Genomic DNA, 11,887 nt, shown 5'->3' on the forward strand with positions numbered 1-11,887 from the left:
TGGAAAATATGTAGCTGCGTATAAAGGGGTAAACAAATAGACGACGAAAATATGGTGGCAAAGGGAGTAAAACAAATAAAAATGGAAAAAAAGAAATAGGGGCGTTCCGAGAATTGAACTCGGGACCTCTCGCACCCTAAGCGAGAATCATACCACTAGACCAAACGCCCATGTTTGAACTGTCATTACTATTAATACAAATAATTATAAATGAATACGATAACACAATTGCTTTTCAAAACAATATCCAAGCTCCTCGTCTCGTCTCTCTCCCGCGCCTAAAGCCGTGGAAGAACTGTATGCTCTCTGCTCCAAAGAATAAGCTCGTGTGTCAGAAATGAGGGATCAAGTCAGTAATCTCTCTCTCTAACTCTACAAGGAACAATGATACCCATTCACAATTGGAGTGCTCTGCTTAGTGCTCGCTCCGAACAAGAATAGAAAACTCTAATTAATGGTTCATGTCGATCGATATGGATGTTGCAAATCCAAGGCACAAGTCATTTTTTCAGACGGAGATCACAAAGCTTGGTGGAACAACAAAGGTAGGTGACTTGTCGTAGGAACTAGGAAATACTTGAGAGAAATAAAATTAATTCTTCGATATTTTGAATGAATACAAGAGAAAGGCCACATGAAAACCTCAAAATTATTTGGTTTTCTATTGTTGCAGGGAGTGATCGTCTCTTATAAATTTGTAGGCAAAAAGGAAACATACAGTTTAAAGAAACACATCCACTTCTGTCTACAAGCAATGAGTGAAGCCATGTTTCATAAATCTTACCTGTTTGTTTTAAGAGACCACAACAACTCAATACTTTAAGCTCTCAATCACTCTACGAACTTGAGAATCTATCACATGCATTTGACATGCATCACTTGTAAACCTCTTCACATATATTGGATTAGGAAAAGGTAAAACATACACTATAAAACAAGAGCTCTGAGAATATTAGAAAATGAGAAGAAAAAAAAACACGACTAAACTCTACTCATTGCTCTCAGGAGATTCAGCACCGGGGTTTGAATTGTTGAAGCCACCACCACTTGGTGGAGGAGCAGCAGCTGGATTAGAATGAAAAGGAGGAGGCGGAGGAAGAGGAAGTCCATTATAATTGGGAGGTGGTCCACTACCTTGACCAGGTATTGGAGCCATTCCTGGTGGCCTAAGAATACTGTTTTGTGGAGGTGGAGGTAGAGGAGCACCAGGCGGTGGAGGAGGCATGTAACCTGGCAAAAGTAGAAAACATTACATATCAATTGAAAAAAAAAACAACCGAATGCAAAGAAGAAGTGAAACATGTATATAGGACGTTTGACCAACATGATTTTTAAAAGTGAAACCTATTTCGTAAGAGTAAGTCATGATACAGTTTATTTCTCATCAAACATATAGTCTTTTCTAAGTGGTTACCTTGGGTAACGTAACTGGACACACGACACACAAGTAGTTATTCTAGTAACAGAAAATTACCTTGACCAGGAGGCATCATGGGTGTAGGCAGGACAGGAGGAGGCATCCCCATAGGCATAATAGTCCCAGGTGGTAGCATCATAGGATGGCGAGGTCTAGCAAATATATGCTGCTGATTAAACACACCACCAACCTGTTGGCCAAGATGCTCTTTAATCCTCTGATCAATCAGACTCTGAGTTTGTTGTTCCTCAAATTGCTGATAGTATATTCTCTCACATTCGCCTGAACAAGATAATCAAAACTCAATTACATATATCAGAAAAAAACATTCTTGGACTGCTTAGATACCTACCTTGTGCTTGTAACCAGCATTGTGCTGCTTCCTCACCGATGGCTGAACAAATAAAACAAACTTGAGATTTTAGTCACAGATTCATAAGCTTGGTTCAATCATATTCACCAATGTACCAAGTTAAGAAAAAAAAGAACTAGAGCTTCTCTAAAGAGGAAGGTAGGTTTAAACTTACGGAATCGTGGGTGAGATAAGTATCGCAATAATCACAGTAATACCTGCGAAAAATTCAACAGTAATTAAAACCGTCCTCTACTATCGAAGCTGCATATATGTACCAGTGTAACAATGAAGATCTCGAACCCTAATACCTTGGCATCCTTCTTTCTGAAAATTCCCAAACTTGGAGAACCAGAGGAGTAAATGATATGTGGTACACATTTACTTTTCGTGATATCTGACGGCTACTAAGACCAACATTATAGGTAAAGTCCCGGTAAATGTCCTTAATTTTTTTATTTCTTGCTTTTGAAGATTTAAAAAAAAATTAAAAACGAACCAATCGCGGATGGTCACGTATCAGTGGAGTCCGCGAACAGTGAACAAACATAACAAGGACGTTCCTTAATTAGGGGCTTTTCTTCTTGGTCCCTCTGATTTTTGTGGGTCCCTCCACCTAAGGACGGCTCTAAAAGCTGCCGATATTTATGTTCTAAGTATTTTTACTCAAACAACACCGTTTCGCACGATGCTAAGAAAAAAAATTATTTTTAACGATGACCGGAGATATATCTTCCCACTGGTCGCTTCAAATCCCGGGTTCGTCGGATCTTTTGACGTGATTCTGCTCTATTAGTTTCAAGTTGACATTTTCGAATCGATATTTGAGTGATGTGTAGTTGTTGAAGGAAGTGAGGAAGACGAAGAATCTGCCTCCGCCGGTGGCTTCTCATTTTAGCACAATCGGATTTTCCGTCACGTTGCTCACCGGCGTGACTCATCTTCTCGGTTAGATTCCCAACACCTTGTTCACTCACTCCTATATGAATCGAATTTAAACGTTGCTGTTTTGGTTTTGGAAAATAGAAAAACTCTTTTTTTGGTCAAAGAAACAGACTACTTCTCTACCTCAACTTTATAACACACTTGTTAGATCGGTTGATTCGGAATCTAAAAAGTTTTCGATTTTGGTTTTGAAACACAAATTTTGCTATTTGCTATTTGGTTTTTGGTTTTCATTTTTTTGTTACGGAAGGGAACCAACAGTTTTAGACTTTTCGATTCAAACCTTGGTTAAATCCACAGAATTTCTGTTATATTCAAGTAATTTGTGATTTCAGTTATTTTCTGTTTGAAATAATGGTATAAATCGATTCAGTTTGGAATTATTTTGGATATAAAACCCGAAAATTTGCTGACTGGTTCAGAATCCATAACCAAACGTGAACTGAAAACAAAAGAAATTTGGATCGGTTCAAAACCACCTATGTGGAGGTAGCACTTGTGTGTGATGGGTGTTTAAGTTTTATCTTAGGATAGTGATCTTTGGATAATGTAGCAAAATGTTCTTGTTCTTGTAGTTGGTCGGTACATAAGTCTTTTCTTTTGGCATATAATGTGGGATTTAAAAAGTTAGGGACTTAGAGATATCTCCATGTTTATTGCAGATGCAACATGATGGACAAAGAGGCCCTTTAGTTAGAATGGTAATATAATCTTGTAATGAAACATGAACTCTTTAATTTGTATATTTTTTGAAATGTTCAAACATGAATCTTTCTTCAACTAATGAAGAATGAAGGGCCTAGGTCTTTATACTTGGGTTTGACTTCTGCTCTCACTGGATCCGTACTTTACGGAGATCTCAGATTGGGACAATACGAACCCACCTAGGTTTCTTTAGATTGGGCATTGGGATCTACAAATGTCTTGGTCGAAATAGCAGCAGGCGCATTTGCTATGGCCTTTTCTATTGCATTAGCCAACCCTGGTGAAGTTGTCAAGGTAGATCAAAACCTGAAGCAAAGTTAGATTCTGCTCATACATGGATTATTGAGACGCGTATCAATTTTCCTTTCTCTTAGGTAAGACTGAAGATGAATCCAAACGCAGTTCCCTTCGTAGAAGTGCGTGAGATAGTTTCTGAAGAAGGCATACAGAGTTTTATGGAAAGGAGTTGGTCCTGCCATGGTTAGAGCTGCAGCACTAACTGCATTACAGCTTGCAACATACGACCAAACAAAACGGGTCATATTCTAAGACTAGACTACAATTGATTTAAAAGAAGGTTTGCTGCTTTCTAACATTCCAACACCTGAATTTTTTTGTAGTTGCAGATTCTGGTTTAACAAACTTCTTTGGAAGAAAGGTTTCATCTTTATTTATGGTACAACCATTACTCAATTTGACAGAGCGGAAGTACCGTTAGTAAACGATAACGTAAAGATAACATTGAATTCTAAGAATACCCGTTATCTAAGCCTTCTTAAATCTGTTAGAATACCCAGAAAATAAGGATGCAAGAGTTGTTTAAAACAAAGTTCTAAGTTTTATAAATCAATAATCAAAAGTTGTGTCTCTTACAAATCAAGAGAGCACCTTATATAGGTACGTAAAAACCTAAAACTGACATAAAAAGGAAAACTAACTTAGTTTAGAAAAGGAATGCAAAGACAACTAGGAAAAGGAAATAAGTAAAACCAAAACTCGATAGGATAACGATGTATGATGCATCAGGTCCCCTCCCGTACAAGAGATTCGTCTGAATCCAGAAAGCAACTTGTCATCATGTTCATATTTGAAAAGGTGCTTGACATTAAAAACGTATGCACTATTGATGTGAGGAGGAAGAGCCAGTCGGTAAGCATTTGGATTGATCTTTTCAAGGATTTCAACTGGACCGAGCTTCCGTGCCTTTAGCTTGTTGTATTGACCTGTAGGAAAGCATTCATTAGTTAGCACAACCCATACATGATCACCGACCTGAAAGTGAACTTCACGACGACGTTTATCAGCCGTTCGTTTGTATTTTATGGTAGTGCCCAGAAATTGTCTTGAGCCTGCTCATGGATGCGAGAAAGTTCACTGATAAGTTCTTCAGCTCGCCCATGGAACTCCCCTGGCTGAGGGAGAGAAGACAATGCCAAAGGTTCTTGGGCCACAAACCTGTAGACGACTTTGAAAGGACTGAATCCCAAGCTTCTATTGTTGGCGTGATTGTGAGCAAACTCAGCCTGACACAAAAGAGAATCCCAAGAACGAAGATTATCACCCACTAAACAACGAATCATATTTCCCAAACTTCGTTTAGTCACCTCTGTTTGTCCATCAGATTGGGGATGGTACGCAGAACTCATGTTTAAGCTTGTCTTAAACAACTTCCAAAGAGAACGCCCGAAGTGACTAATGAACCTTGAATCGCGATCCGACACTATAGACAATAGAAGGCCGTGAATCTTGTACATCTCCGGAAAAAACAGTTGAGCCACTTCAACAGCATCCGTCAACTTCTTGCAAGGGATAAAATGTGTCATTTGGGAGAAACGATCAACTATCACAAAAACAGAATCATTCCCTCGTTGAGTTCGCGGAAGACCGAGCACAAAATCCATACTGATATCGCTCCAAGGCTGCGTCGGATTAGGTAAAGGCAGATATAGTCCGACGTTGGACGCATGTCCCTTTTCTTTTTGACAAGCTGTGCACCGAGTAACAAAGCATTCTCCATCACGTCGTAATGTTGGCCAGAAGTAAGACACAGACACAAGCTCTAGGGTACGGTCCCGACCCACATGACCTTCGCCATGTAACTCTTTGATAATATGGAGGCAAAAACTACTGGCCTATACACACAAACGATTGCCTTTAAAAACAAAACAATCAGTCAGTGAGTAATCAGATCGAACCCCATGTGTAAGATCCAACCATATAGCCGAGAAGAATGGGTCCATAGGATATAAGCCTGCTAAGCACTCAACCCCAACAACGGAGACACGCATGGTAGAGACTAAAGCATGGCGCCTACGACTTTGTTGAGCTTTCCCGACTGATGTTTAATGACGAAAGTTAATTGTTATAAATAGGCTGTCCACGAAGCATGACGAGAAGAAATCTTGTCTTGCGTGCCCAAATACTTTAACGCCACATGATCCGTAAATAAAATGAACTCCTTATGAGCAAGGTAATAACTCCAATGCTTAATGGCCTGAATAATTACATAGAACTCGATATCATACGTACAATAACGGCTACGAGCTCCTGCAAGTTTTTCACTATAATAAGCAACGGATTGACCATTTTTGCTCAAGACAGCACCCACACCAAGCTTGGAGGCATCACAATGAAGCTCAAAGGGCGAGTCAAAATCAGGGAGCCCTAGAATCGGAGATGTCGTCAACTTCTCCTTGATGAGAACAAATGCACGAGCTGCATCGTCAGTCCACAAAAATGAAACGCCTTTCATGCAGTTTGTGATTGGTGCCATACAACATTAAAGTTGTGCACGAATCGTCCATAGAAAGAAGCCAAACCGTGAAAGCTTCGTACTTCAGAAATTGTTGTAGGTTTCTGCCAAGAAGCAACATCGTCGACCTTAAGAGGATCGACGCGAAGGCCATCTGCAGAAACTACATATCCGAGGAAAAGAACTTGTGAAGTCCCGAATTCACACTTTTTGCGATGAATAACTGCTATTTGCATAACACGAGTAGGACGTCGCGAAGATGGGTAAGGTGCTCGTCCAATGAGGGATTAAAAACCAAGATATCGTCAAAATAGACGACAACAAAGCGTCCAATAAAAGGTCACAGAGTTTGGTTCATGACACGCATAAACGTGCTTGGCGCATTTGATAACCGAAACGACATTATCAACCTCTCAAACAAACCCTCACGAGTCTTGAAAGCAATCTTCCATTCGTCCCCAGGGCGGATACAAATCTGGTGATAACCACTTTAAGATCTAATTTGGTGAAGATTGAGGCTTTGCCAATTTGATCAAGGAGATCGTCAAGTCGAGGTATGGGAAACCGATATCGCGTAGTAATCTTGTTAATCGCTCGGCTGTCAACGCACATTCACTACGACTTGTCTTTGTTAGGGATGAGTAACGCCGGGACAGTACACATGCTTAAGATTTCGCGGACATAACCCTTGACTAATAAATCCTCAACTTGGCGTCTAAGCTCTTCATGTTCTTCCGGACTCATGCGATAGTGTGCATGGTTGGGAAGAACTGCGTCTGGTACCAAATCAATGTGATGTTGAATATCTCTGAGCTGGGGCAATTCTGCTAGGAGCTCGTCTGGAAAGAGATCATCAAACTCTTGAATTAAAGGTACAAACGCATGTGGACAAGAGAACGATTGCAGTGGTGTTGGAGTGACCGAAACCAAAGCAAAGAGTGGTCGAGAATCTTGCAACTCTAACTCAAACTGACCTTTAGAGATGATTAATAAATTATGCTTCGACTTCGCCGGAAGAGTAGAGGTGATGGTCGTTGGTTCACTTACCGGAGATGGGAGAAGAGTAATTTTGCGGCCTTGAAATAAAAACAAGCTGGTGTTCGTTTTCCCATTATGGATCACTTCCCTGTCGTATTGCCATGGTTGCCCTAATATGATGTGAGAGACATACATAGGAGTGAAATCACAATAAAGGTCATCGTTGTAGAATTATCCAATTAAGGGAGATATTAGAGTACGTTGGGAGACAAAAACTTCGGCCCGGTTTGCATCCAAGGAGCCAGTATGGGTGGAGATGTGCCTCAGGTTTGAGTCCCAGTTTTCGTAAGCTTCCTCTAAGACGAAGTTTGCTGAAAATCTAGAATCAATTACAAATCGACAAACTTTTCCTTTGACTGTGCAAGTTGAGCTGAATAGAGAGGTCTGTTGCCAAGCTTCATCTGTTTTAGGGGCGAGACAATTTCTGCGTATCATAAGTAAGGTTCCAGTGTCACCGCTGACTTGTTCTTCGTCCACATCATTGAATTGATCATCTTCTTCATCGTATATAGGATTTCCCACCAATTTCTTATCAGCCGCGAGTAAACCTCGACGCCCATGTGTTGGACAGACCTTTTGAAGATGGCCATGTTCTCCACATGAGAAGCATCAGAGAGCATTCGGTCGTGAAGGTCGTGCCTCTGCAGGTTCTGTGAGTTTGTTGGCGGGGCGTGTACTTGATGAAGCTGTAGCAGTGTCGCGAGTAGTGGCAGACTTGCTGTCGTCTGATAGGGTTGTATTGCGGGGTCGGGAGTTTTCTATCCACTTATTCGTACTGAAACGCGATTGTTGCTCGACGAGTACAGCTTGCTGGCGAGCCTCTGAAACAGAGCAAGGGTCGAATTGATGAAGCATAGTCTGAAGTTGTGGTCGTAATCCTGCGATAAAACGAGCCACCAACTGATCTTCTGAAACATGTATATCGACTCTTGTTAGCATATGATAAAATTCAGTAGAATAATCTTCTACAGAGCGTGTTCCCTGGCGAATGTTATGGAACTTATGGAACAAGAGACGCTCAAAGTTATACAGAATAAAGGTTTTCCGCATATGTTGTTTACGCTTATCCAGTGAAGTGATTTTTTCTTTCCCACGACGTGTTCGTGAAATTTTCAGTTGATTCCACCATGAGGCAGCATGTCCGCGAAAACGAGTTGTCACAAGAGGCACCCTCTTCTACTCTGGGACGTCTTTGAATTCAATAAATTTGTCGACGGCAACAAACCAGTCAAGTAGCTCCTCTGGTTGTAAACCTCCATGGAACTCGGGTAGTTCAAGTTTTACTCTAGATTCCCATCGAATCCTTGTTGTGCCTGTTGTATTGCTCTTGGCGATGAGGTTGACGTTGATTACCATCAGCGAATGCGTTTTCTTCATCATCGGCCTCTTCGCGATTGTTGAAGATTGGGTTATTGTGGCGGTGTTGTCGTTGTGGTGACGGTGCGTGCAGTGCCTCGGCATTGGCTGTAAAGGCAGCTTGCACACCAGCCTGAACTCCGGCCTGAATTGCTTCAGCCATAGTTCTTCTCATGTTGTCTTGAAAATTTTCCCGAAAGTCTTCGAGGAACTGCTGCATGTGAGTCCAATCGTTGGCTGGTTCTTTGCCTGGTCGAGGAGCCATCACAAGATCGTAACAACGATAAAAGTCGAAGTTCTAAAGCTGTGATACCAACTGACAGAGCGGAAGTACTGTTAGTAACCAATAACGCGAAGGTAACATTGAATTCTGAGAATACCCGTTATCTAAGCCTTCTTAAATCTGTTGAATTCTCAAAGAATACCCAGAAAATAAGGATGCATGAGTTGTTTAAAACAAATCTCTAAGTTTTGTAAATCAATAATCAAAAGTTGTGTCTCTTACAAATCAAGAGATCACCTTATATAAGTAAGTAAAAGCGTAAAACCAACATAGAAAAGGAAAACTAACTTAGTTTAGAAAAAGAATGCAAAGACAACTAGGAAAAGAAAATAAGTAAAACCAAAATTCGATAGGATAACGATGTATGCTGCATCACAGTTCCACTGTTACATCCGGGCAACAATATCAAACCGAAACCAACTTAATCTACGACTTGATGAGTTAAGCTCAAGTGTGGTTGCAGGTGTAGTAAGCAGGCTGATAACTGCACCCATGGACATGATTAAAACCCGCTTGATGCCGCAACAAGATTCCGAAAGCTCAAGAATCTACATAAATGGGTTTCACAGTGGTTACAAGGTGATATAGGGCCTGTTCGTTTCCCCATTTGAATGATCCATTTGAATGGAAATGAGATTGTTGTTTGTTTAGGCACTAAAAGTACATCTCATTTGAATGGTCTATTTGGATGACTTCTAAACCGCAAAAACACGGTTTTCCGCAAATCGCGGTATTCCGTCAAAACCGCAAAATGCAGTTTCCCGCCAAAACCGCAGAAACGCAATTTTCGCCAAAAATGGGAAAAACATGATTTCCCGCCAAAACAACAAAAACGCAATTTTCTTCCAAAACTGCAAAAACACGATTTCTCGCTAAAACCGCAAAACGCAATTTTCCGCTAAACCCGCAAAAACACGATTTGCTGCCAAAATCGCAAAAAAGAAAAACCGAAAAACACGGTTTCCCTCAAAAACGCGGTATTCCGCCAAAACCGCAAAAACGCAGTTTCCCGTCAAAACCGTAGAAACGCAGTTTCCCGTTAAAACCGCAGAAACGCATTTTTCGCCAAAACTGGAAATACGTGATTTTCCGCAAAAACAACAAAAACGTGATTTTCCGTAAAAACCATAAAAACGCATTTTCCGCCAAAGCAACAAAAACACAGTTTCCCGCCAAAACCACAAAACGTGTTTTCTCGCCAAAACTCTAAAAACGTGTCTTCCACCAAAACCGCAAACCACGGTTTTCCGTCAAAATGCTAATTTTAAAATAATTATGTTGTAAATATAATAGATTAAATAATTAAAATTAATATAGTTGAAATTAATATCAAATACATGGTTAAGTCAAAACAAAAGTAATTTGGTAATTTGTTTAGATGATTCATCTAGATGAGTCATTTAGATGGACAAAACAAACGTAAAATCCATTTAAATGATTCATCTAGATGAATCACTTGAATGCACAAACAAACATCTAATAAAATTTGAATGAATCATGTGAATGGACCATACGAATGGATCATTTGAACGAAGATAAACAAATGGTGAAACAAATGGTCCTATAATATACATTTTAGTATATACTTTCACTGGGAGTAACTTGTGTTGAACGTTAATGTTCTATATCTATGTTTCATCCTTCAAATTGTTCTCAAAGAAGGACTTGTGGGACTTTACAAAGGGTTAGACAAAAATATACATTTCTTGAGTATACAGAGAAACAGTTAATAAAAAATGTTTCTTGTTTTTCTTCTATTGACATTGAGGCTTTGCGATTTTCGCACGGCTAGGGCCACAAACGATGATCACGTTCACACTCTGCGAGAAGCTAAGATCACTCGTGTACTTCACACAATGTAGCCACTCGAGATTGTCCCGGTTCCAGCCAGAGGTGGTCCTAGAAATATTTGGACTAGAAGCCAAATTTTTTTTTTGGCCTGTTAAATATTAAAAACAAAAAAAAAATTGTAAAAAGAATGACACAAGGGTTCGAACCCATGACCTGATCTAGCTAACTATAGTACAATAACCAAATTACCTGAAGACAGTTTTGTTATAAAGATGGCCGGAACTTTTCTAAATATTTCACGGCTGGAAGCACGTGCTTCACCTGTTTCTATCAAGGGCCGCTTCTGGTTCCAGCTAAAGTTTTACTCCACTTTCGAAGGGAAGAAAAATCAAGAGTACGCAAGATTGTTTTTCACTACAAAATTTTTATTCGATTCGAGCTAAATGTACACGTGAATATTTTCCGACTCAAATATGTTCTAAGTGTATATAGCATATGAAGGGTAAAAAAAACAGTTTTTCCAGTCGAATCTGTGTCCAGTGATTCTACTTGAAATGATCTATGTTCTTTAGACCAAAAAAAAAGAAAAGAAAGATTATTCATTATTTATTTGTTAATGTCTTAGGTTTATTTATATTTATCAACCGTCTACTTTTGGGGAATCACAATCTTGCTCACCATTGGAAGCCTTATAATCAACCGTTATTATAAAGAAAAGGTTAAGTACTTTGTGTTATTTATATTCTTACTAGGAGTTTGCCCGGGCTACGCCCGGAATTTTGTTATATTTTTTTATTTTTATTTATATATATAGAAATTGGTTTTAAAATAAGTTAATATAAAAATTTAAAACTTTTTATGAAGTGTTTTCTGCTTAATAAAATTCAAATGTTAGAACTTTAGTTTGTTGTGTGTGTTTATTATATAATTTTTTTATTTTTTAACTTTTTATTTTAAATTATGAGATAATGGTATGAGTTAGAAATTAATTATACGTATACAATCTTGTGGAGAGCACCCTGTATAAACCAATTTTCTACTTGGTTTATATCGATACAAATATATTGGTCTACCAAAATTTATATAGCATTCAATCTTGGTTTGATATAAATATTAATCTTTTTATCAGTTGGACCTAAACACATTTCCTAGCTAGATTATTTATGACTGGTAATTAGTTGAGTAAAATTGTGAAAATAATTTTGGTAGAACCATGTGCGGAACTGAATTTATAAGCAAAAACATGTC

General features: G+C 39.2%; 1 non-coding gene and 2 pseudogenes across 1 annotated transcript; 1 reads left to right on the forward strand and 2 right to left on the reverse strand.

Annotated features, from left to right (window-relative positions):
* Positions 1 to 98: 98 nt before the first annotated feature.
* Positions 99 to 170, reverse strand: TRNAP-AGG (transfer RNA proline (anticodon AGG)). The gene has a single exon. It is a non-coding gene; the product is annotated as a tRNA-Pro (tRNA).
* Positions 171 to 704: 534 nt separating this feature from the next.
* On the reverse strand, positions 705 to 2,188 carry LOC108833986 (U1 small nuclear ribonucleoprotein C-like; annotated as a pseudogene).
* A 297-nt stretch (positions 2,189 to 2,485) lies between these two features.
* Positions 2,486 to 11,211, forward strand: LOC108833993 (uncharacterized; annotated as a pseudogene).
* Positions 11,212 to 11,887: the final 676 nt, after the last annotated feature.

The sequence above is a fragment of the Raphanus sativus genome, chromosome 4 (assembly GCF_000801105.2).
Source record: "Raphanus sativus cultivar WK10039 chromosome 4, ASM80110v3, whole genome shotgun sequence".
Lineage (NCBI taxonomy): Eukaryota > Viridiplantae > Streptophyta > Magnoliopsida > Brassicales > Brassicaceae > Raphanus > Raphanus sativus.